This window comes from Lemur catta, chromosome 16, assembly GCF_020740605.2.
Source record: "Lemur catta isolate mLemCat1 chromosome 16, mLemCat1.pri, whole genome shotgun sequence".
In the NCBI taxonomy this organism is placed as follows: Eukaryota; Metazoa; Chordata; class Mammalia; order Primates; family Lemuridae; genus Lemur; species Lemur catta.
In genome coordinates this window covers 56081202-56105085 of record NC_059143.1, presented here as the reverse complement: position 1 = coordinate 56105085, position 23884 = coordinate 56081202, and the positions used below count along the sequence as shown (strand labels likewise).

Below are 23884 nucleotides of genomic sequence, written 5' to 3'. Positions count from 1 at the left end.
CTCTACTAAAAATAGAAAGAAATTATCCAACCAACTAAAATATATATATGGTGATGCATGCCTGTAGTCCCAGCTACTCGGGAGGCTGAGGAAGGAGGATTGCTTAAGCCCAGGAGTTTGAGGTTGCTGTGAGCTAGGCTGACGCCACGGCACTCACTCTAGCCTGGGCAACAAAGCGAGACTCTGTCTCAAAAAAAAAAAAAAAAAAAGTCAAAGAACAATAGATGCTGCCATAGATGCAGAGAGAAAGGAACGCTGATACACTGGTGGGACTGAAATTAGTATAAACTCTATGGAAAACAGAATGGAGAGTCCTCAAAGAAACAAATGTAGACCTACCATTCGATCAGCAATGCCACTCCTGGGTATCTACTCAAGGGAAATGAACTCATTTTATCCTGCGCTCCAATGTTTATAGCAGAACAATTCACAATTGCAAAGATGTGGAATCAACATAAGTGCCCGTCAATTCATGAGGGGACAAAAATGTGCGTATATGTGTGTGTGTGTGTGTGTGTGTGTGTGTGTGTGTGTGTGTGTGTGTAAATCATGAAGTACTATTCAGCCATAAAAAGGAGGGAAACACCAGCCAGAGCAAGAGTGAGACCCAGTCTCTAAAAAAAAAAAAAAAGAAAAAATAAAAATAAGGCAGGCATGGTGTCATGTCCCTGTAGTCCCAGCTACTCAGGAGGCTGAGACAGGAGGATCACTTCAGCCCCAGCGTGTGAGGTTGCAGTGAGCTATGATCATGCCATTGCCTTCTATCCCAGGAAACAGAGCAAGACCCTATCTCTAAAAAAAAAAAAAAGGACTGAAGTAATGTCATTTGCAGCAATGTGGAGGGAACTAGAAACCATTATCCTAAGTGAACTATCTCAGGAATGAAAAACCAAAAACCATATGTTCTCACTAATAAGTGGGAACTACTAGAAGGATATACATGGGCACAAAGCGATATAAAGGACATGAAAAACCTATAAGGGGGGAGAGAGGGAGAGTTGTTGTAAGATAAAAACTTGCCCACAATGAACACTATTCTGGCGATGGACACACTGAAACCCCTGACTTCAGCATCATACAAGACGTCCATGTAACAAAATCACTTGTACCACCTTAATTAGCATTTTGAAATAAAAAATAACATTGTACTGAAAGTTCTGTCCAGAACATTTACATAAGAACAGGAAATAAAAGGCATCCATATGTGAAAGGAAAGTAAAACTATTCACAGATTCCAAATCACATGATCTTAAGTATACAAAATCCTAAGGAATTAAAAAAAATTATTTGAGCTAGCAAACAAATACAGCTTAGTCACAGAACAACATATCAATGCACAGAAATCTATTTTATTTCTTTACACTAGTAATCAACAACACGGAAATAAAATTAAGAGATAAATTCCATTTGAATAACATCAACAACAATAATCCAGTTAGGAAAAAACTTAACCAAGGTGCAAACCTGTATGTCGAAAATTACAAAATGCTACTGAAAAAATTAAAGAATATCTAAATAAATGTAAAGACAGTCCATGCTCATGGACTGGAGACTGAATGTGTTTGAAGATGGCCATACTACACAAAGTGATCTCAAATTCAATGCAATTCCTACAAAAACCCAAAACGGCCTTTTGGCAGAAATGGGCAAACTGATCCTAACATTCAGATGGAATTTTAAGGGAACACAAATAACCAAAATCTTCTTGAAACAGAAAGACACACTTGGAGGCTCACATTTCTCAATTTTAAATCTTAAACCTTACTGCAAAGCAACAGCAATCAAAACAGGATGATACCTGCAAGGGTACACATATAGATCAATGGAACTGAACTGACAGTCCAGAAATAATTCCATACCTTTACGGTCAATTGGTTGTAAACAAGGCCCGAGGTCACTAAATTCAACAAGTGATGTTAGAGAACTATCCACATGCACAGGAAGGAAACTGTACCCTTACATCACATCACACAGAAAAATTTAACTAAAAATGCTCCAAAGCCCTAAATGTAAGAGATAAAAACATAAACTCTAGAAGAAAACACGGAGATAAACCTTCATAACATTGGGTTTAACAATGGCTTCTTAGATCTGACACCATAAGCACAGCAAATAAAGAAAATATTTCCTCAAAATTAAAAACTTTTGGGAATCCAAACACACCACCAAGAAGTAAGATGACAACCCACAGAGGCATGTTATATATGTGATGAGGGTCCATTATCAAGAGTATATAAGTAACTTTTAAGACTCAACAGCAAAAAGACAAACAACCCAATTACAAAACAGACAAAGAGCTTAAAATACACACTGCACAGAAAAAAACAAGCAAATGGCCAACAAGCACATAAGAAGATAGTACACATTATGAGTTATTATGGAAATTCACATTCCAACCACAATGACATACCCACTCACACACACTAGAAAGGCTACTGTTAAAAAACATTAAAGATATGTGTTGGCAAGGATGCAGAAAAACAGGATCCCCTTAAACACTGCTTGTAGAAATATAAAATGGTACAGCCTGTGTGTAAAATAGTTGAATGTTCCCCTCAAAAATTTATAAGTAGAACTACCATGGCTCAACAATTCCATTCCAAGGTATACACCACAAAGATTAGAAAACAAGTGTTCAAACAAGAACTTGTACATGAATATTTATAGCAGCTCTGTTCACAATAGCCGAAAGGTGCAAACAACCCAAACGTCCATCAACAGATGGATAAGCAAAATTAGATAAATCATAACCTAATATGTTTATTATTTAGCCATCAAAGGGAAAGAGAAAACTGAAATGGAGCAGTTGTTATGGAACACAATATGGCAGTACCTCAAAAATTAAGGATGGAATTAACTTACAACACGGTGATTCCACTTCTGGGTATATACTGAAAAGAACTGAAAACAGGGACTTGAACACCCACGTTCATGGCAGCGTTATTCACTGTGCCAAAAGGGCAACACAAGTGTCCACTGACAGATGAGCAGATAAATAAAATGTGGTCCATCCACACAGTGAAACATAATTCAGCTTTAAAAATGAGTAAATTCAGACATATGTAACAACACAGATGAACCTTGAGTCATCATCGTGCTAAGTGAAACAACCCAGGCACACAAGGACAAACAGAGTATGCTCTAGTTATGAGGTAGCTGGAGTAGTTCCCAGGGGCTGGGGGAGACAAAATAGGAAGTGGGTGTTTAAGGAGTACAGGGTTCCACTTGGGGAACACGAAAGAAATTCTGGAGATGGATGGTGGAGATGGTTACACAACAATGTGCATGTGGTTCATGCCACTGAAGTGTGCACTTAAAAATGGTGAAAATGGTGAATGCTGTATGTATTTAATCATACAGAAAAAAGGAATGAAGTACTGATGTATATCGCAACATGGATGAACCTCGAAAACGTCCTAAGGGAAGGAAATCAGACACAAAAGGCCATATATTATATGAGTCCATTTGTATGAAATGTCCAGAGCAGGCAAATCCACGGCGATGAAAAATAGATTAGTGCTTGCTAGGGACTTGGGGGACAGGGAAAGGAAAGTGACTTTGTAATGGGCTCTGAGTTTCCTTCAGAGGAAGAAAAAAAATATCTGGTACTATTAATAAATACATGGTTGCACAACACAGCCAATGTATGACACTCCACTGAATTATACATTTACAAATGGTAAAAACGGTGAAATTTTAAAAGGTGCTTTCCAATATTTATATACATTGTCATAGTATGGACTAGGACTTTGTCATATTGATTGGTGATGTAAACATAAGTGTGCAAACCTGAGATACCTCACAACTGGTGGACACACGTGTGCACATACACGGCTAGAGAACACAGCAAGGTAACATGGGGTTCAGTAAATTCTTATGAAATTTCTATGATCAATTAGGCCATTTGCCTTCCATTTGGCAGTGAGATTTAATTTTTCTTTACTGATTATCTAAAATATAAACTGTTTTTGGCTACTATTTCCTTGGTCTATATATAAATCGAAGCTGAGTCTCACAAATGATACATTAAATAGTGAATTTTTTTGTCTTTTGAAAAATCACATTATCAACTTTTCTACTGTTAGATACCACAAACTGCTGTGACTTTAAGGCTCTAGCTGGGCAAACCCTTGGAAAATTTGCTAAGGGTGTCCACTGGGTGGATGCGTTGAGGGACTCTGAATAAAAACCCTGAGACATCAAAAACCGGCTGTGTCCCTGAAAGTGAGAGCAGAGTAGACTGCAGGCAGCTGGGGTAGACTGTGTGGGAGAGGGGAGCAGGCAGGACCGCTCAGGGTCTGGAGGCCATGGCCAGTCCTGTGTTGTTGCTCCAAGGCCAGTAGAAAACCACTGGCAAAGTTATAAATCAGGAGAGCGACATTACGAGACTTGAGTCTGTAAAGCGCTATTTGCCTTTGTCAGGTTGAGACCACCAGTGTGGCGGGGGGAATCTGCGCTTCCCCTGGGGGGCTGCACTGAGAGAGCATGGCATAAACACAGGGTGTTCCTGCCTGGAATGTGGGGTCTGCGTCTGTTCAGGAGGAAGCGCTGCCCAGACCAGCCTTGGAGTCATCTCTGCTCTTTAGATCTGCCAAGGCAGGGAAACTGAGGGACAGTCTTAGAAACAGTTCCAGAAAAAGAAAACTGGAACCAAAGGGAAAGACAAACATAAGTGTGCAAACCTGAGATACTCTGCAACCGGTGTGCACGCACATGTGCACACACACAGCTAGAGAATTACAGTAAGGTAATACGTGGCTCAGTAAATTCTTATGAAATTTCCATGATCAATTGGGCCATTTTCCTTTCATTTGGCAGTGAGATTTTTCTTTACTGATTATCCCAATTATGAACTGTTTAGCTATATTTCCTCGATTTATATATACATCAAACGTGATTCTTACATATGTCAAATAATATATATATTTTTGGGGGGCCAGGTGCGGTGGCTCACGCCTGTAATCTTAGCACTCTGGGAGGCCGAGGTGGGTGGATCGTTTGAGCTCAGGAGTTAGAGACCAGCCTGAGCAAGAGTGAGACCCCATCTCTACTAAAAATAGAAAGAGACTAGCTGGACAACTAAAAATATATAGAAAAAATGAGCCTGGCATGGTGGCACATGCCTGTAGTCCCAGATACTTGGGAGGCTGAGGCAGAAGGACAGCTTGAGCCCAGGAGTTTGAGGTTGCTGTGAGCTAGGCTGGTGCCCCGGCACCCTAGCCCAGGCAACAGAGCGAGATTCTGTCTTAAAAAAAAAGAAAAAGAAAGAAAGAAAAAAAGAAATTTTTTTGTCTTTTGAAAAATCACATCACCCACCTTTTCTACTGTTAGATACTACAAACTGCTGTGACTTTAAGGGTCTAGCTGGGCAAAGCCTTAGAAAATTTGTTAAGGGTGTTTACTGTGTGGACCGGTTGATGGAACTCGAATAAAAGCCCTGAGACACCAAAAGCCTGCTGTGCACCTAAACATGAAAGCAGAGTAGACTGCAGGCAGCTGGGGTAGACGGCATAGGAGAGGGGAGCAGGCAGGACCGCTCAGGTCCTCAGGCCATGGCCAGTCCTGTGCTGCTCAGGAGGAAGCGCTGCCCACACCCACCCTGGAGTCATCTCTGCTCTTTAGATCTGCCAAGGCTGGGAAACTGAGGGATAGTCTCAGAAACAGTTCCAGAAAAAGAAAACTGGAACCGAAGGGAAAGACACATTGTTCGCCCAGTTGGGGATGGCGGTGAAACAGGCCTGGTGGATTGGACTTTCGGGGAGAAAGGTGTGTTTCCTGATTTGGGGTTAACGGTGATGACCTGGGAGCGTGTGGCTATTGTGAAACACACGGTGAAACACACGGGAGTACTTACCGTGAAGTAGCAGACCTCACACAGCAATGACGCTGGAGACTCTGAAGGCAGGACACGGAGGACTTTGCGCTACGATGGCACGTTCCCTGGAAGGAGGACATTACTGTAAGGAAACTCCGTTTATGAACAACCACCTGCACACCCTGCCAGTGAAACAGAGATGACAACGAACTTCCTCACAGAGGCTGAGCCAGACCCACCTCCAGCTCAGAGTCTGATACCCCATTAGGATGGAGAGGCCACCGCGTGGACGTCACACCCGTGGCCGCCACGTCCTGGGCGTGGGGACCCCAGTGTGGTGGAAACTGTGGTTCCCTGTTTCCAAATGTCCACATGGAGCCCCTCCCGGGTCTCTGAGGACTGCGGACAGGAAGGCGGTGCCCGTCGGGCTGGGACAGGAAGGTTGAACTCACCCTCGGGGCCTTACATCTAAGTGAGTACAAGGAGGTCGCACTCGCTTTGGGTCGGAAGCCAGGCCGGCAGGCGGCAGGGAGGTGGCGCCTGTGGGCGACGCTAACATGGCGGCACCGCGTCCTCTCCTGCCGAGTGCAAAGCCCCGTGCAATGCTGGGGGACATGACGGCGCTCCGCCCCCCTGCCGGCCCCCACCGGCCCTGCAGCCCTCGGTGCTCATGGGGGGGTGACGTGGCGAGCACTCCCTCCTGGCCTTGCTAGGGAACCAGTTAAACTGCAAGTTCAGCGTCTTCGGAGCAGGATTTGGAAATTCAAACTCAGATGGGCTCACTGTCCTGTGTCTTTCAGAAAATCGGGGAGGCCCCTGGGAGGTTCCTGAGCTGAAAGGGCCCCACCTAAGAGGGGTCTTACCTGGGGGGGGTCACCTTTAAGGGCCTCATCAGAAAGGAGCCTCATGTAAAAGGGGCCTGTGCCGAAAGGGCCCTCAGCTGGAAGGACCTCCCTCACCTAAAGGGGACTCACCTGACAGGGACCTGTGCTGAGTGTTCTCAGGTAAGAGGGTCTCACCTGAGAGGAGCCTCACCTTAGGGGGGGGCCTCAGCTGCGAGGGGCCTCACCTGAAAAGACCTCACCTGACAGGGCCTCAGCTGGAGGGTCCCCTCATATTTTGGGCCTCATCATACCCGATAGCAAATTTGAACTTGCACAAAGTGAACAATCCTGAAGAGATGCAGATGGCTTCATTTGGTTACTTGTCTCAACATGTGCTTTGTTGAAGAGTGAAGGAGGGGCCGGGCATGGTGGCTCACACCTGTAACCCCAGCACTTTGGGAGGCCGAGGCGGGTGGATCATTTGAGCTTAGGCGTTAAAGACCAGCCTTAGCAAGAGCGAGACCCCGTCTCTACTAAAATAGAAAGAAATTATATGGACAACTAAAAATATATATATAAAGAAATTACCCGGGCATGGTAGCACATGCCTATAGTCCCAGCTGCTTGGGAGGCTGAGGCAGGAGGATTGCTTAAGCCCAGGAGTTTGAGGTTGCTGCAAGCTAGGCTGATGCCACGGCACTCTAGCCCGGGCAACAGAGTGAGACTCTGTCTCAACAAAAAAAAAAAAAAGAAGAAGAAAGAAAAAGACCTCAAGTAGCCAAACCAATCCAGAGCAAAACAAAGCTGGAGGCATCAAACTACCTGACTTCAAAATCTATTACAAAGCTATAATAACTAAAACAGTATGGTACTGGCATAAAAACAAACACAGTGACCAATAGAACAGGACACAGAACCTAGCAATAAACCCACAACTTTATGGTCAACTAATTTTCAAAAACATTGCCAAGAACACAAAATAGAGCAAGGACAATCTCTTCAATACAGCAGTCTCCCCTTATCCAAGGGCAATACATTCCAAGATCTCCAGTGGATAGTATTGAACCCCATACATACTATGTTTTTTCAATCTGATAACCTAGAAGCCACATAAAGAATATATACCGTAGAATCCATTTATATAAAATTCTAGAAAATGGAAACTAATCTCTAGTGACAGAAGCAGATCAGCTTAATTGCCTGGGAATGTGGGTGGGTGGACAAAAGGAGGACCTACGAAGGGCTGAAAAGAAACTTTTGGGGGTGACAGACATTTTCGATATCTTGAATGTGGTGATGAATGCACAGATGTGTACATATGTCAAAATTTATAAAGCTGAGCTCTTTAAATGTATAGTTAATTTTATGTTTAAAACAAAGTAACTGACTACATATTAATAAGTGGTAACAAGTCTGACTTATATGAAAAGCTGGACCCTCCTTTCAATGCTTTAAGTTTGAAAACTATGGCCACAATATTTCTCTTCAGAAAATAACTCTTCCAAAAGTATAATATCTCAATGCTAAGGATCAGAAACATGACTACAGATCACAAAGGATATTGCAAAAATAGCACTCTAAACCTAGTATAATTTAGCATAGACAAAAAGGAGACTTAGTGGATTTCAACATTATTAATTCAATCGTTTGTTTTCAATAAATTCCTTCTCATCTACCCCATTTTCCAAGGCAAAAACAAGATGTTATCCTTAATTTCTGCCTTAACCTACAGCCAAACAACTACATTATCTGAACTATTTTTCCCATCTGTTTCTTGCCAACCCTACAAGCCACTAGTCAAGTTCTAGGTACCACCTTCATCTTTTTATCAAAAAACAAACAAAAAAACCCATAATATGTGCTAACTAATCCTCGCTCCTCCAATTTGTTCCCATTTTGGCTAGAATGATACTTCTAAAATGAATGTCAGACCGTGTGACTCCTGACTAACGTCCTCAGGAAAAGTTCATTGGCCTCATATGACTTCTAAGGGCCTTTACCATTTGATCCCCACTTTTCATTTACTGGCTCTACTACTTGATGCCCCATAATTGTGTCATTCAATCGTTCTCAATTTCCTTCTGTTCCTCAGATACACCAGGCTCTTTCTCTTTCCTATAGGACATCACACTTACTGCTCCCTTCTGCCTGGCTTACTCTTCAAAACTTGATATGGCCATCACCTTCAGGAAGCTTTCCTCAAATCCCCAAATCTGTCCAGGCACTCTTCCAACATATCTTGTACCTTCCCTCCAGGGCACTTACATTACAGAGGTTATCACTCCTGGCTACACCTCCAAATCATGGTGGGAACTTAGCCCAAGAATTTCAGATTCAGAAATTCAAGAATATGGCATCCAGTTCTGGGTGGTTTTTGTTTTTTCTTTTTTTTTTTTTTTTTTTGAGACAGAGTCTCAACTCTGTTGCCCGGGCTAGAGTGCCGTGGCGTCAGCCTAGCTCACAGCAACCTCCAACTCTTGGGCTCAAGCAATCCTACTGCCTCACCCTCCTGAGCAGCTGGGACTACAGGCATGTGCCACCATGCCCAGCTAAATTTTTCTATATGTAGTTTTAATTGTCTGGTTAATTTCTTTCTTATTTTTTAGTACAGATGGGGTCTCGCTCTTGCTCAGGCTAGTCTCGAACTCCTGACCTCAAGCAATCCCCCCACCTCAGCCTCCCAGAGTGCTAGGATTACAGGCGTGAGCCACCACGCCCGGCCTGGGTGTCATTTTTTAAGAGACATTATTCATTAGAATGTATCCAGAGAAGAGAAAGCAGATGGAAGAGTCTGACAATTACGTCACATAAGCAAGAGATAAGGAAACAAGAGAGATTTAGGCTACCAAAAAGCACAGGGGAAGAAAGGACACCCTTCAAATATTTGTAGGCCTCAGCATAGTACAAGAAACAGGAAGCAGACTTCTTATGAGTTGCCAAAGAAGATGGAACCAAAGCTACTATGTAGAAGTTTAAGGAAGGCAATTTTTGGTTTGAAAAAAAGGAAGAACCACCTGAAAGTCTAACCACCCCCCAAAAGATAATGGGATGCCTAGAAAAGTGGTGAATTCATAATCACTAGAGGTTTTTAAGTATCAGGGACACTAAAAGGATATCTATGTTTGGGCAAATGTCACATTAGACAGTATCGAAGGTCCAAATCAATTCTAAGAGTCTACAACACCTAAATTCATGAAATATTTTAAATATAACTGGACAGTAGCTTAATGAAAGCACATTACCCTAACTACCTTACAAGAAGCATAACTTCCTAAAATGTGAGATTTAATTGCTTGTTTTTCAAAGAACTCAGAATTACTCATAAAAATAGTGATAATATTTTCCTGTATTAATGAAATTTTTAAGAAAAACATGAAACATGTTCAATAAGATGGTAAGCAGAGTCTCCTAGTTATTTGACGCTGCATAAAAAAAGAAACCTAGATGTCAATTTGTCACTCTATTATTTCTCAAAGGGTAAAATGACATCAAAAGGGCTTCTTTTTAGAATGTAATAACTTTTTGTCAAGATAAAGACAATAAAGACAATTTATTACCAAGTCTTTTTGGCATTTTAATTCAGAAACCCCATTTGGATGCAGTCACAGAGCAGTCTCAACTAAATTCTAGTCCATTCATAATTTGGTAGTATTACAGAAACATTCAAGCATACTTAAGCTTTGAATTGAGGCAGCAAGTTAATATTTAATATGCTAAATTCCAAGTTTTTCCAGGTAGTATGAAAAAAACAATCAGAAAAAATGCTATCACCTAACTAGCAATTAAGCATTAAGGATAAGTACATGTTTTGCTCAGTTCCTCTCAAGAATACACAGGGAATCTACCGTGTCCCATTCTGACATAGACCTAAAACATTACTAACATTTAAGATTCAATAAAATGTTAAAATACTTGTTTCATAAAAACTGAGATAAAAAAACACTAAAACAGACCAGGTGGGGTGGCTCATACCTGTAATCCCAGCAGTTTGGGATGCAGAGGCTAGGAGTTCCAGACCAGTGTCGGCAACATAGCAACACCTTGTCTCTACAAAAAATTTGAAAATTAGCTGGGCATGGCAGTGCAAGCTTGTAGTCCCAGCTACTCGGGAGGCTGAGGTAGGAGGATCCCTTGAGCCCAGATGTCTGAGGTTGCAGTGAGTGATAGTCATGCCACTACACTCCAGCATGGGTGACAGAGTGAGACCCTGTCTCTAAAATTAAAAAAAAAAAAGTACAACAAATCAAAACCAATAAGCATGTTTCACCCTGAGCAAAAAATCTCATAAAACCTTAAAAAATCCCAGATTCATCCTAAAACAGATGAGAAACCTAAACATTTTCATGTTTTTTAAAAAGACAACTGGGAATTAAAAACATAATAGCAACCTAGAGAATAAACGTGAGAAATTTGTTATATACCATTTAAATAAAAATTTTAAAATTCAAAAATGTTTTCTACAAATGCTAATTGATAAACTCTCACAATCTACACAGGCAAACATGCGCACAGCTGCAAATGCCACACTAGCATCATTCTTAATCACTAGATTAATTACATCTGAGAGAAAAGAAATTCCTTCTAGATCACTCTGAAGGGTCTTAACAAAAAAACGAACCACCCCCCCCCCCAGCAGACACATCTACCTTGATGAAGAAAACACCAACATTTCAAATATTCCAACAATTACAAAATAGGACAATCCTGGAATTTACTCAGCCTCAAAACATTATGAACTACTCCAACACAGGAACAATACTTTAAAAACATTTACAGTTTTCTAAAGTACAAAAAATATTCATTATGAATTCTGATTTCTTGGAAAAATTATTTTAACATGTCTCAATGCTGTTGATTGTCAAGAATTCTGATGATGTGCTTATCCAAAAAAAACATGCCAGGCACTTTTTATTTAACATATCACAGCCTGCTTACATTGTTCTTTATCATCACTATTAGATTTCTTATCAACACCAGACTGATAGTGGTAAATTGTCAAGAAATATCCATTTCTTCCTCCAAGGAATACACACTTAAAGAAGAACTATCACAACTCTCTACCACTAAAATTTGAGGGATTCCTTTCCTTATTATTCCTAGGAACATCATAAAACACTAATAGCCAGTAAGTCTAAAATCTAAAAGTTCTACTTGAATGTATACATTATTTTCAACAATTTATAAACTATTATAAGCATTGACAAGTCAAAAGGGTCCACTTAAACACTAATTTTTTTTGCATTAGCTTTTGAAATCTACATTATTTTGTAAAGATCAAGATTGGCTTTGGAGTGCATTAACTCAGACTTCTGAAGAGGCCAAATATTGTTTCTAAACATACATAAATAAGATAAAAAATAGGCAACGCAACCTTAGAATAAATGCAATACTAAAAATTTCATCCTCCTTTTAATAAGCAGTTTTATCAGTTGTAAAACTACAGGTAAAGTCCATATATGGAACCACAAGTTATTACTAATAATCCTTCCAATTTCAGCACTATCAACTTAATACTGTATTTGTTTGTAAATAGTAAAGAAAAGGACAAAATAAAATTCCTGAAATGGTGCTTTACTTAAAAACGTTTCTTATGGAAAAGTAATCCAATGTTTATCATCACTGATTTTTAAACATAGAAAATATTGTTGTTGCAAAGATTATTTACAGAACACAGAACCAGAAGTACCTTTCAATAAATATGCTGTACTAAAATCTTCTTGTAAGACAGAGATAATAAAAACACTAGTCTGTTAAATCTTTCTCCCTTCTTTTTAAAATGTAGATAGATTTTACTAAACAGACAATCTGGAAGTGTAATCCAATAATCTTAGTCCTATTAAGCTACTGATTAACTTTTAAATAGACTGTTAGGAATTTACAGTTCCTGCAGTTCACCTGCCATCTTTCCCAACTTAAAGCAGGCACTAGGCGATTAAGACAGCCTCCACTTGCAACATCGATTATAAGAACTTTATGCTCGTTTTAAAAAAGGATTATTGTGAGTTTTGTTCGTCCCGAGAAACAGCACTCAACACAGATCTCAGCACATAATAGATGTTTAATGAATATCTGTTGAGTAAATGGTAATGTTTAATTGTATTAGTGCAACATTAGGTTTTTTTTTTTCTCTCCTTCAATTTACAGTTCTCCCTTGTTGGAAAAGAAACTCAAGACCATAGCAGTCCCTCAGAAACACATAAACAACTTTACTCACAATGAAACATAAAGCTGGGTCTCAAAATACAATCCCAGCGCCTCTTTATGTTCTCCATTATTTTTAAAGAAAATGAGATATAAAGCCTGCTTTTAAGAAACAGATAATGTATACCAACTTTTCTCAAAATAAAAAATTCACATTTCAAACTTATTTTCTATGTTAGTAGCACTGAGAGTAACAACTGATTTTCCAAAGTATGCATACACTGGGTAAAAATCAAAAACAAGCATATAAACGAAACTACATGTTTTTTGCCAACATTTTTTCCTTAATCTTAGGCAAAAGGGTATGTGCCTAAATTTTACTAGATGTGAGACCCGCCTTGTCTGATGTTTCCAGATTCATTCGTTCAACCAATATTTTAAGGAGCATCTACTGTATTCCAAGCCCTTTAACGTTTAAATTTTGTAAGCTGCACGGCACCACCTAATTCCTCTACGAAGCCTCATCATTTAAAATAATTGCGAGGTAATAAGGAATCTCAGCACTGTTTCTTGTACATATTTAAGTCAGTGGACTGGGGCGCTTTTTCAGCTGTTACAGCGGCAGGGCGAGCCGCTACCCACCACGCCCGGGACCAAAGTCACAACCCGCAGCCACAGCCGGTGAAACCACCTGCGGGAGTCGCCCGCGCTCCTCCGACGAGGCGGCGGGACTTTCGCTCCGAGCCCGGCGAGCTCCGCGGCGGGACCCGCGGGCGGGACGCGCCGGCGCCTCGGGCGACAGTCGGGGCTCCGGAACCCGGGTCCCCGCCCCGCCAACCCGCACCCGGAGACCCCGGGCGTCCCCGCCCGCCCCTCGCGCCACCCTCGCGACCGCCAGACCCGCCGAGTGGGGGAGGGGCCCGCATTTCCGTGTCACCGCGGCGGGCGCTCGGCCGCCTCAGTCGCCCGCTGAGCTGCGCTCGCGTCCCTTCCTCAGAGCGAATGGACGAAACCCAAAGGGCGGTCCTCGGGGAGGAGACCTCGCCCAAACTTGGAAACAGAGCCGCAGGCGCAGCCCGCAGCCCGCAGCGCGCGGCTGGCAGGGCCGGGCCCCCTCACCGCGGAGCCCTCGGGGACCGGGGTTCGGGGCTTCAGGCCGCCGCGCAAGGGCCCGAGAGGGCGAGGCGCGGGGCCGGCGCTGCACTCACCGTCGCCTTTCTCTCGGCCGCCCGCTCCGGCAGCCCCGCTCTCGGGCCGGCTCCGCGGCTCCTGCCGCCCCCACGGCCGCAGCTGCGCTCCCGGCGCGCTCGCCGCTTCCGCTTCCCGGCTCCCTCCGCCCTGCCCAGACCAGTGCGCGGGCGCAGGCGCAGGCGTCGCGCGCTGGGAGAGCGGCGGGAGGGCGGGGCTTCGTGACGCAACCGCCGCGGCCGCCATGGCGGCCCCGCCCCAGCCCCGCCCCGGCCGGGCCCGCCCCAGGATGGGCGGCGACGGCACCCCCACCCGCGCGCCGCGCAGCCGCTTCCGAGGCGAGCCGACCCCGACAGCAGGGGGTGGAGCCTGCGCGGGAAAGAGCGCGCGGAAGATGGCGACCGAGCCTGGGCGGGAGCGCGCGGGAGCCTCTTCCCCGCCCGGCCTGCAGGCGGCTGCGGCTGTCGCCAGCCCGGCCGCGGAGGGACGGCGTCTGCGCGCGGTGTGGGCCGCGGCCGTGCCCTGACGAGGAAGCGGGGGGCCGGGCTGGCGGGGGGGGGGGGGAGGTGTCTGTCGGTGGCAGTTGAGACGTCGAGGTCCTGAAACCCTCGGACCACTGTTTTTTTCAATGTAACAGAATCGTTTTGTCATTCACTGGCTTCAGGCCCAGCCCCAGCTGGCATTTGCAATGCGAAAACTTGGAGCCCCAGACCTCTGTGACTCCTCTGGCCGGATCCCATACGTCCCAGAAGTCGGGACACGTGACCGTGTCCCAGTCTAGCGGCCAGTACTCCACCAAAGTACCCGCAAAACTCAGCCTGTGCTCAAAAGGACAGAGAGAGCCAGGTGCTGGTGTCAGGGCATCCTTCCAGCTGCTCAGGCCACAGACTTTGGCGTCATCCTTGGTTCCTCTCACACTCTCATTTTCACTTCCAATCTTCCAAGAAAGCTCGGTTGTGCTTCCAAAATAAATCAGACTAGTTCTCACCTGCGCTACCTCCAGCATCTCGATTATACCTCAGTGGCCTACTAAACTACAGGGCCTCCCTGCCCATCACCTACTCTACATTGTCAAAACAGCAGCCGGAATATCCTCTCACAAGGAAATGTCACTTAGCGTTGATACTTAGCCTGAGCCAGGTATTTAAAATTACAACCGCCGGACACCAATTCTCCATGCACCCTACCTCATTCTTTTTCTTTTCTTCCCATGACACTTCACACCTGGCAGCAATCTCTATGGTCAGCTTTCTGGATCTATGGTTAGGCATTGACAGATTCAACTAAATGCAGATCAAAAATATTCGGGGAAAAAATTTAAATAACACAAAAAATACAGTATAACAACTATTTATATAGCATTTACATTGCATTTGGTATTGTAAGTAATCTAGAGATCATTTAAAGTATACAGGAGGATATACATAAGTTATGCGCAAATATTATGCCATTTTATATAAGGGACTTGAGCATCCACAGATTTTGGTATCAGTGGGGATCCTGGAACCAATCCCCTAAAGATACTGAGGTACGACTGTATTTATTTTGTATGTTTATCCTTTAGTGTCTCTCTTGTCTTCACCGGTAGAAACTGGGATTTTTGTCTGTTTTGTTCAACTGATGTATCCCAAGTGCCTAGAATAAATGAATTTTTTTTTTCCCCCGGGGCCTCTAACATGGCTGTTCTCAGGGCTCGGATGAAAAATTTTTAAATTCCCTGAGATAATAAAAAGTGTAAAGCAACAAAAAATGACCCATTTTGTATTTTAAATTTCCTCTTGGTTTTCATCTCTATCAGTTAATTTGGTCAATATAATATTCATAACACTCTCTTTACATATTTAATTTAGCCTTTAAGATTTAAAACAAAACAATTTAAAGCCATAGATTATACAATACAGTTTGGATTTTTTTGTGTGTTTGTTTCTTTCTTTCTTTGAGACAGCGTCTTGCTCTGTCACCTGGGCTAGAGTGCAGTGGTGTCATAATAGCTATCTGCAACCTCCAACTCCTGGGCTCCAGGGATCCTCCTGCCTCAGCCTCCTGAGTAGCTGGGACTACAGGCACAGGCCACCACACCTGGCTAATTTTCCTTTCCAGTTTTTGTCGAGACTGGGTCTCACTCTTGCTCAGGTTGGTTTCAAACTCCTGACCTCAAGTGATCCTCCTGCCTCAGCCTCCGAGAGTGCTAAGATTACAGGCATGAGCCACCATGCCTGGCCCTGGATTTTTTAAATAGACTTCATTTTTTGTTATTCAGATATTGTATCACAAAGTTTTTTTCTACTATCTCCTATGTACTACACCATATTAGCATAATGAAGGAAAAATATCACATCATCATATCCATTCTTACAGAAGGAGCTTTAACAAAATACAACACCATTTTTTTATCTAAAAACCAAACAAGCTAGGTATAGAATGCAATTTTATTAGCATGATAAAAAGCATTTATGGAAAACACACAGTGAACATTATCTCAATAGTGGGGGACTGAGAGCTTTTACCGCTAAGATCAGGGACAAAGCAAAGATACTCACTTTCACCTCTGCATGCAACATTATACTGAACAACAAATCTGGAGGTATGACATTACGTGACATCAAATTATACTACAAGGCTATAGGAACCCAAACACCATGGTACTGGTGTAAAAAACGGAGACTAATCCAAGGGAACAAAATAGAGAACCCAGACATAAAACCATCTACCTAGCACCAACTGATTTTTGACAAAGCAGAAAACATACACTGAGGAAAGGAAGCCCTATTCAATAAATAGTGCTGGGAAAATTGGATATCCATATGCAGAAGAAGGAAACAGGATCCCTCTCTCACTATATACAAAAATCAATTCAAGATGGATTAAAGATTTAAATGAAAAGCATGAAACCATAAAAATTCTAGAAAAAAAGTAGGAAAAACTTTTGAGACTTCAGCCAAGTCAAAGAATTTATGACTAAGACCCCAAACAGAAATAGCAAAAACCAAAATAAATAAATGGGACTTAATTAAATTAGAAAATTTGTACACAGCAAAGGAAATAACGAACACCCTGAATAGACAACCTACACGATGGGAGAAACACTCATAAACTATACATCTGACAAAAGACTCATATCCAGAATCTACAAAGAACTCAAACAAATAAGCAAGAACAAAATGAACACGCTCATCCGAGAATGGGCAAAAGACTGAAACAGACATTCTTGGAAAGAAGATACACAAATGGCCAAGAAACATATGAAAAACTGCTCAACATCACTAATCATCAGAGAAATGCAAATTAAAATTACAATAACGTACCACCTTACCCCAATCAGAATAGCCATTATTAAAAAGTCAAAAAACAATAGATGCTGCCACAGATGCACAGAGAAAGGAATGCTGATACACTGGTGGGACTGAAAATAGTAGAAACTCTAAGCAACACTGGCAAAGTTATAAATCAGGAGAGCGACATGATGAGACTTGAGTCTGTAAAGCGCTGTTTGCCTTTGTCAGGTTGAGACCACCAGTGTGTGGGGGGGGATCTGCGCTCCCCCTGGGGGGCTGCACTGAGAGAGCACGGCATAAACACAGGGTGTTCCTGCCCGGAATGTGGGGTCTGCGTCTGCTCAGGAGGAAGCGCTGCCCACACCCACCCTGGAGTCATCTCTGCTCTTTAGATCTGCCAAGGCTGGGAAACTGAGGGATAGTCTCAGAAACAGTTCCAGAAAAAGAAAACTGGAACCGAAGGGAAAGACACATTTTTCTCCCAGTTGAGGAAGGCGGTGAAGTGGGCCTGGTGGATTGGACTTTCGGGGAGAAAGGTGTGTTTCCTGATTTGGGGTTAACGGTGATGACCGGGGAGCGTGTGGCTGCTGCAAAACACACGGTGAAACACACAGGAGTACTTACCGTGCAGTTGCAGACCTCACACAGCAATGACGCTGGAGACTCTGAAGGCAGGACACAGAGGACTTTGCGCTGCGACGGCACGTTCCCTGGAAGGAGGACATTACTGTAAGGAAACTACGTTTATGAACAACCACCTGAACACCCTGCCAGTGAAACAGAGATGACAATGAACTTCCTCCCAGAGGCTGAGCCAGAGCCACGTCCGGCTCAGAGTCTGATACCCCATTAGGGCAGAGAGGCCACCGCGTGGACGTCACACCCGTGGCCACCACGTCCTGGGCGTGAGGGACCTCAGTGCGGTGGAAACTGTGGTTCCCCGTTTCCAAATGTCCACACGGAGCCCCTCCCGGGTCTCTGAGGACCGGCCGCCCCTCAGCAGGTGGCTGCAGACAGCAAGGCGGTGTCCCCAGGGCTGGGACCGGAAGGTCGCACTCACCCTCGGGGCCTCAGGTCTGGGCCCGGGAAGGCCTCACTCACTGGCAGCCGTGTCCTCTCACACAGGGCGTGATGCCAGAGGGCAGGAGCAAACAGATAGTATATCTGATATACCATCAAAACAGAAAATAAAATAACTTTTTCAGACCAAAAAATGAAAGAAATTAACACCACCAGATTCTCATTACCAAAAAAAAAAAAAACTAAAAGAAATTCTTCAAGCAAAAAAACATTAACCAGCTGGAAAGGTGGATCTGCACAAAACAACGAGGATGACAAGAACGATGCCCTGTCCCCATCCAACGATCCTGCGTTTTCAGACCAACTCGCAGAGTCCCAGAGGGAGGGACCATCTCACCCACGCGCCCAAACGCTAACCTTGGTGACGGCTCCGCCGGGTCCCCCATGACGGGGCCGACACAGACTCGGCAGTCGCCGGTCAAGGCAGGGGCGGCAGCTCTGCCTCGGCGCCTCAGCCCTTCCCACGGGTCACGAGAACACGACCTCCCCGGAGCCCAGGGGGAGTCAGGGCTTCACGGTGTGTCCCCACCCCTGCGGGGCCGGAGGGCAATGGCGGCTGAGCTGTGGCCGCCTCCTCCCGGGACGCTGTCGCTGCGGCCGTCTGGGAAGCGAACGCCGGCACCTGCCGTGTGCAGAGCGTGAGAGCGGAGCACCGTCCGGCCACTGCTCCCCCCAACCCCATGCAGAGAGGGAGACTGAGTCAGAAGCCAAGGAGGTCCCTGCTCGCCCCTGGTCACTCAGCCACAGGGGACAGCTCCAGGGCAGGGACCCGGTGGTCCAGCAGCTGAGGCCCCAGCGGCAACGCCCTCTGCCCCCCACCCTGGCGCCATCTGCCACCTCATGGCCAGGCCGGGGCATCCGCCCCCCCACTGCCCGCCATCGGGCAGCCGTTACCCGCACTGCAAGGAGCGCAGAGGAGACCACCGCCTCTCAGCAGCCCCTGCCGGCCCGTCACACTCGGCTTTCCCAGGAGCCCCCGGTGCTGCCTGTGCCTGACGCCTCCAGACCAGAAAGCGGCCTCTCAGCTGAGCTGCGGGTTTGCTGTGCTGTTACCTTCAAAGGCCAGGGAGAGGTTCACCTGCTCAGGCGCCAGAGGAGTTTGCGCACACCTGGCGCGAAGCTCCCCAGGTGACCCAGGAGTTCCCCCACAGGCTGCTCAGACGTGGGTGCGGGGTCCCTGCTGCGTCTTCCGCGTCCGCGGCCCAGGCGGGAGCCGACAGGCACCGGAAGCTGCTGTGTGGTCAGCACACGGCTGCGAGAAGCCCCTGGCGCTGGAGCTGTCCAAGCCCCGGGGACAGGCAGGGCCAGACCAGGCCCGCATCGGGACGATTCAGCACCGGCCATGCAGGAGCCCAGGGCAGGGCAGAGCCCCAGCCTGGAACCTGACCTGGAGCCCCAGCCGTGCCCCCCCCCACAGTGCCCTCCCCACAGTGCAGACGCTGCCTGCTTCGTGGTTCTGTGAAAGAGGAAGTAAATCCAAGCGTTGTCCTTGTGAGGACACAGCAAGGGCAAACCCCAACCTGGGAGAGCTGGAGGCTGTGCAGCGGCCAGGCCATCCCTCCTGCTTCCCAAGTATTTTTCATCTCAGACAAGGTAGTTTTCATTTATGTAAGTTTCATTTGGGTCTTTATTTACATCTTCTATACCTCTACTTTGAACACGTTGATGCAGTTATGACAGCTGTTTTAATGCCCTTGTTCTCTGCTGACATCTATATCAGTTCTGGTTTGCTTTCAATTTATTGACTGCTCCTTAGTATGGGGGTCATATTTTTCTGCTTGCTCGGACATTTCGTTGGATGCCAGACCTTGTGGATTTTACCTTGTTGGGTGCCAAGTGTTCTTATGAGGCTACAAATACTCTTGAGTTTTGCTCTGGGATGCAGCTGGGCTTCTTGGAAAGCATTGGCCAATTCGCATTGACCAATCAGGACTCAGCCTCACTGACCAATCAGACTCAGCCTCACTGGCCAATCAGGACTCAGCTGCACCACCCATTCAGATTCAGCCGCATTGACCAATCAGGACTCAGCCACACTCTAATCAGACTCAGCCGCATTGACCAATCAGGAATGAGTCCCACAGACCAATCAGACTCAGCCACACTAACCAATCAGGACTCAGCTGCACTGACCAATCAGACTCAGCTTTAGCACGTCTGGAGCTCACATGCATTAAGCAATTAGAACTGAGATGCACTGACCAATCAGACTCAGCCACACTGACCAATCACACTCAATGGCATTAAACAATCAGACTCAGCTCCATTGAGCAAACAGGACTCAGCTGGACTGACCAATCAGACGCAGCTGCATTGACCAATCAGGACTCAGCTGCATGGACAAATCAAATCTCAGCTGCATTGACCAATCAAACTCAGCCGTATTGACGAATCAGGACTCAGCAGCTATCCAATCACACTTGGCGGAATTGACCTATCAGACTCAGTCTCACTGACCAACCAGACTCAGCCACACTGAACAATCAGGACTCAGCCTCACTGGCCAACCAGAGTCAGCCTCACTGACCAATCAGGACTCAGCTGCACTCCAATCAGACTCACCCTCACTGATCAATCAGGACTCAGCTTCCCTGACCAATCAGGACTCAGCCGCACTCCAAACAGACTCAGTGAAATTGAACAATCAGACTCAGCCTCCCTGACCAAGTAGACTCAGTTGCATTGACCATTCAGGACTCAGCCTCACTGACCAATCAGGACTAAGGCTCACTGAGCAATCAGACTCAACCACATTGACCAATTAGGACTCAGCCTCACTGACGAATCAGAGTCAGATGCACTGACGAATCAGGACACAGCCGCTCTGACTACTCAGGACTCAGCCGCACTGATCAAACAAGACTCAGCCGCACCAACCAATGAGATTGAGCCGCATTGACCAATCAGGGCTCAGTCACACTGACCAATCAGACTCAGCCGCATTGACAATTCACACTGAACCACATTGACCAATCAGAACTCACCCTCACTGACCAATCAGGACACAGCCAAAATGACCAATAAGGACCCAGCTGCAGTGACCAGTCAGGACTAAGTCGCACTGACCAATCAGGATTCAGCCGCCTTGACGAATCAGGACTCAGTCTCACTGACCAATCAGAATCAGCCACATTGACCAATCAGAACTCAGTCTCACTGACCAATGAGACTCAGCAACATTGACCAATCAGGATTCAACTTCCCTGACCAATCGGGACTCAGCTTCATTGACCAAGCAGACTCAGCCACATTAACCAATAAGGAGTCAGCCTCATTGACCAATAAGGACTCAGCAGCACTGACCAACAACAATCAGCTGCACTGAACAATCAGGACTCAGCTGCTCTGACCAATCTGAACTCAGAAGCACTGACAAATCGCAGTCAGCTACACTGACCAATCAGGACTCAGCCTCACTGACCAATCAGGACTCAGCTGCACTGATGAATAAGGCCTCCCCTACATAGACAAATCAGGACTCAACCTCACTGACCAATCAGGACACAGCCAAATTGACCAATCATGACTCAGATTCACTGACCAATCAGCACTCAGCCTCAGTGATCAATCAGACTCAGCCACATTGGCCAATCAGGACTCAGCCTCAATGACAATTCAGTATACAGCCACACCGACCAATCAGGACACAGCTGAACTGACCAATCAGGACTCACTCTCAGTGACCAATCAGCACACAGCTTCACTGACCAATCAGGACTCAGCTTCACTGACCATTCAGGACACAGCTGCACTGACCAATAAGGACTGAGCTCCACTGACCAATCAGACTCAACCTCACTGACCAATCAGGACACAGCTGCACTGACCAATCAGGACTGAGCTCCACTGACCAATAAAACTCAGCCACATTGACCAATCAGGACTCAGCCTCACTGACCAATCAGGATACAGCCACATAGACCAATCAGGACACAGCCACGCTGACCAATCAGGACTCAATCTCAGGGACCAATCAGCACTCAGCCTCACTGAACAATCAGGACTCAGCTGCACTGACCAATCAGGACTCAGCCTCACTGACCAATCAGGACTGAGCTCCACTGACCAATCAGGTCTGAGCTGCACTGACCAAACACGATTCAGCCTCACTGACCAATCAGACTCAGCCTCACTCACCAATCAGACTCAGCCACATTGACCTGTCCTAGTGACAGGAACCTGGTCCTGGTGAAAGGCCTCTGGTCCTAGGGACAGGGACATGGCCCTAGGGACAGGAACGTGGTCCTACTGACAGAAACCTTGTCCTAGTGACAAGGACTTGGTCCTAGTGACAGGGACATGATCCTAGTAACAGAGACCTGGTCCCAGCGACAGGTCCCTGGTTGTAGTGACAAGACTTTGTCCTAGTGACAGGTCCCTCGTCCTAGTGAAAGGCCCCTGGTCATAGTGACAGACCCTGGTGCTGGTGACAGGAACCTGGCCCTGGTGACAGGCCCCTGGTCCTAGGGACAGGGACGTGGTCCTAGTGACAGAGACCTGGTCCTAGTGATAGGCCCTTGGTCATGGTGACAGGTCCCTGGTCCTAGTGAAAGGCCCCTGGTCATAGTGACAGGCCCTTGGTGCTGGTGACAGGAACGTGGTCCTAGGGACAGGACCTGACCCTGCTCACAGGCTCCTTGCCCAGGTTGCTGTCACCTCACTGGCGCCCCAATTTCCAGTCCTTCTGTTGGTGTCTCTGCTCTGATGCTGCCGTGGCAGCTGTCCCTCTGCCTGTGACGTGTTGGATCACATTTCTACAGGTTTTGTTTCAGGCAGGCGAGTGGCCAGGAAGGTCCAGGGAGATTCATTTTGGGCTGTGGGTTCCATGGGGCCTCTTCTGAGCAGGGAAGGCCCGTGAGTTGGTGGGCAAGGCCGGTTCAGGTGTCTGAGCCCAGTGGGGACGAGGGCAGCAGTGTCCAGGCCTGTGGCACTGCGGGAGGGCACTTGCTCCCCCAGAGCGTGACATCGCTTACCTGTGTGTTCGCACCTGTGCTCCCGCCAGAAGGCCATCCTCACGAGGGCAGGACTGGCACCTGCGCTCGGTCCTCACGCCTCACTTTGCCCTGAAGGCCGATCTCTGAGTGGGCTCAGGCATCCTGCGTGAATGCCCAGGGCTGGCTCGACAGCCGGACTCAGCCACATTGACCAATCAGGACTCAGCGGCACTCCAATCAGACTCAACCGCATTGGCCAATCAGGCCTCAGCTGCACTGACCAATCAGGCCTCAGCCGCCCTGACCAATCAGGACCCAGCCGTACTGACGAATCAGGACTCTGCCGCACTGACCAATCGGGATACAGCCGCACCGACAAATCAGGACTCAGCTGCACCGACCAATCAGGACTCAGCATCACGGACCAATCAGACTCAGCTGCACTGACCAATCAGGACCCAGCCACAATGACCAATCAGGACTCAGCCTCAGTGACCAATCAGGTCTCAGCTGCACTGACCAATCAGGACTCTCCACCATTGACCAATCAGGACTCAGTGACACTGGCCAATCAGGACACAGCCACATTGACCAATCAGGACGCAGCCTCACTGACCAATCAGCACT

The 23884-nt window shown here is 46.2% G+C and overlaps 1 long non-coding RNA gene across 7 annotated transcripts in view; it reads right to left on the bottom strand.

Moving 5' to 3' along the window:
• Window positions 1-14112, bottom strand: part of LOC123621786 — a 63882-nt gene extending 49770 nt beyond the window's left edge. For all 7 annotated transcript variants that reach the window (XR_006729248.1, XR_006729247.1, XR_006729252.1 and 4 more), the window contains exons 1-2: window positions 13989-14112; window positions 5855-5940 (exon numbers count right to left, since the gene is read on the bottom strand). This is a non-coding gene — a long non-coding RNA (uncharacterized LOC123621786). The remainder of the gene's footprint in view (window positions 1-5854; window positions 5941-13988) is intronic.
• Between the last annotated feature and the right edge of the window lie 9772 nt (window positions 14113-23884).